This window comes from Hemitrygon akajei, chromosome 9, assembly GCF_048418815.1.
Source record: "Hemitrygon akajei chromosome 9, sHemAka1.3, whole genome shotgun sequence".
NCBI lineage: Eukaryota > Metazoa > Chordata > Chondrichthyes > Myliobatiformes > Dasyatidae > Hemitrygon > Hemitrygon akajei.
Genome location: NC_133132.1, coordinates 179,411,758 through 179,414,257, shown reverse-complemented (window position 1 = coordinate 179,414,257; position 2,500 = coordinate 179,411,758).

Below are 2,500 nucleotides of genomic sequence, written 5' to 3'. Positions count from 1 at the left end.
AGGAATAAGTGTTGGGTCTGATTGGTGAAGGCGTCGGCCAGTTTAAATATATCCACTAGCCTAAAATTTAAACCTAATCCTAAGGTCCAAAAGGGGCATACACCCCCACAAACCCTAGGAACTCTGGCTTCAGCCGTACAAACCTAAAGCACACCCTGACTGATCAACAGGGATAAGTGTTGGGCCTGGTTGGTAAAGGCGTGGGCCAGTTTAAAGTGGCAGGATCGTGTGAAACTGAATCTCTGGTGGCGAGATCAGAAAGCACAAGAGGGCTGAATTGCCCACTGCCTGTATGGTTTAAAATTTAAACCTAATCCAGATGGGGTGCACATCCCCATAAATTTTAGGCACTTCCCGATTAACTCTGGTTTTAGCCGCACAAACCCAAAGCACACCCTGATTGACCCTTGTTAAATCCCCATAGACTTAGTGCTCCGGGTCGAGAGGGGTAAATTTCAACAGGGATGAGTGTTGGACTTGGTTAGTGAAGGCGTCGGTCATTTTGAAGTGGCAGGGTCGTGTGAAACTGAATCTCAAGTGGCAAGATCAGAAAGCACAAGAGGGCTGAATTGCCCACTGCCCGCATAATTTCACCCTAACTTAGTAAATTCCCATAAATTGGATATTCTGTGTTAAGAGGGGCAAGTTTCAATAAAGGCAAGTGGTGGACCTGGTTAATGAAGGCGTGGGCCAGTTCAAAGTGGCAGGGTCACGTGAAATTGAATCTCAAGTGGCGAGATCAAAAAACACGAGGGGGCTTTTTTGCCTACTGCCCGCATAATCTCAACCTAACCTTACAGTGACACGCTCTTCATTCTCCAGGCCACTGGAGGCCAATAAGAAGGCTTAGATATTTAAACCCAAATGGACAGTGTACCTTTAAGAGTTGAATAGGTAAGGCTGCTTGGTATCCTAGCAACAGATAGGGTCTGCAGTTGGAGTGGTCAGACAGGTTTTAGGACACAATAAAAGTGGAGATGGAGTCCCGGGCTAGGGATGTTTTAACCGGATAGCATTTTTCAGAGACCTCCCCGGGAGACCGGAGTGATGGGAGTAAGTGGATTTGGTCTCCCAGGCGGGAGTCAAGCGTTGTTGGAGGCAGTTTGTTGGAGTTAAAATGGTTGACCCAAGACACAAAACTAGTGGTAAGAATATTATTGTTTTATTTTCCATGTAACCCTTGGCATATAGATGCCAGGTAGTGATTTTTTAAAAAAAATATCATTACCCTTAGAATTACATGCCTCTCATTATTGGTCCCTGGGAGGAATACAGGCAGTGTCTGAGCCTGACACTGTTGGGCCACCTCGAGTAGGGTGTCTAGTGATTAAAGGCCCGAAACACCTGATGATCCGAGGTTACATTACTGATGATGTGTCCCAGTGCACACCCGGTTCGTTGAACCAAGTGGTGTCGGACCTTGATAATGAAAGGCATGGTCCAGATTAACCTAGCTTTATTATACTAGCTCATTCGCCATAGCAGTTCATATACTGTCATTTAAAATTCTGTATTCTAATATCTCCTAGTCAAACATATATATTCACTAGCTTAAAACTTAAACCTAATCTTAAAGTTTAGATGGGGTATACACCCCCACAAACCCTACTAAAGTTTAGATGGGGTACACACCCCCACAAACCCTATTAAAGTTTAGATGGGGTACACACCCCCATAAACCCTACTAAAGTTTAGATGGGGTACACACCCCCACAAACCCTATTCACTCCCCGATTAACCCTGGCTTTAGCCCCACAAACCCAAAGCACATCCTGATTGACCCTTGCTAAACTCCCATAGACAGTGTCCCTTGTCAAGAGGGGTAATTTCAACAGGAATAAGTGTTGGGTCTGATTGGTGAAGGCGTCGGCCAGTTTAAATATATCCACTAGCCTAAAATTTAAACCTAATCCTAAGGTCCAAAAGGGGCATACACCCCCACAAACCCTAGGAACTCTGGCTTCAGCCGTACAAACCTAAAGCACACCCTGACTGATCAACAGGGATAAGTGTTGGGCCTGGTTGGTAAAGGCGTGGGCCAGTTTAAAGTGGCAGGATCGTGTGAAACTGAATCTCTGGTGGCGAGATCAGAAAGCACAAGAGGGCTGAATTGCCCACTGCCTGTATGGTTTAAAATTTAAACCTAATCCAGATGGGGTGCACATCCCCATAAATTTTAGGCACTTCCCGATTAACTCTGGTTTTAGCCCCACAAACCCAAAGCACACCCTGATTGACCCTTGTTAAATCCCCATAGACTTAGTGCTCCGGGTCGAGAGGGGTAAATTTCAACAGGGATGAGTGTTGGACTTGGTTAGTGAAGGCGTCGGTCATTTTGAAGTGGCAGGGTCGTGTGAAACTGAATCTCAAGTGGCAAGATCAGAAAGCACAAGAGGGCTGAATTGCCCACTGCCCGCATAATTTCACCCTAACTTAGTAAATTCCCATAAATTGGATATTCTGTGTTAAGAGGGGCAAGTTTCAATAAAGGCAAGTGGTG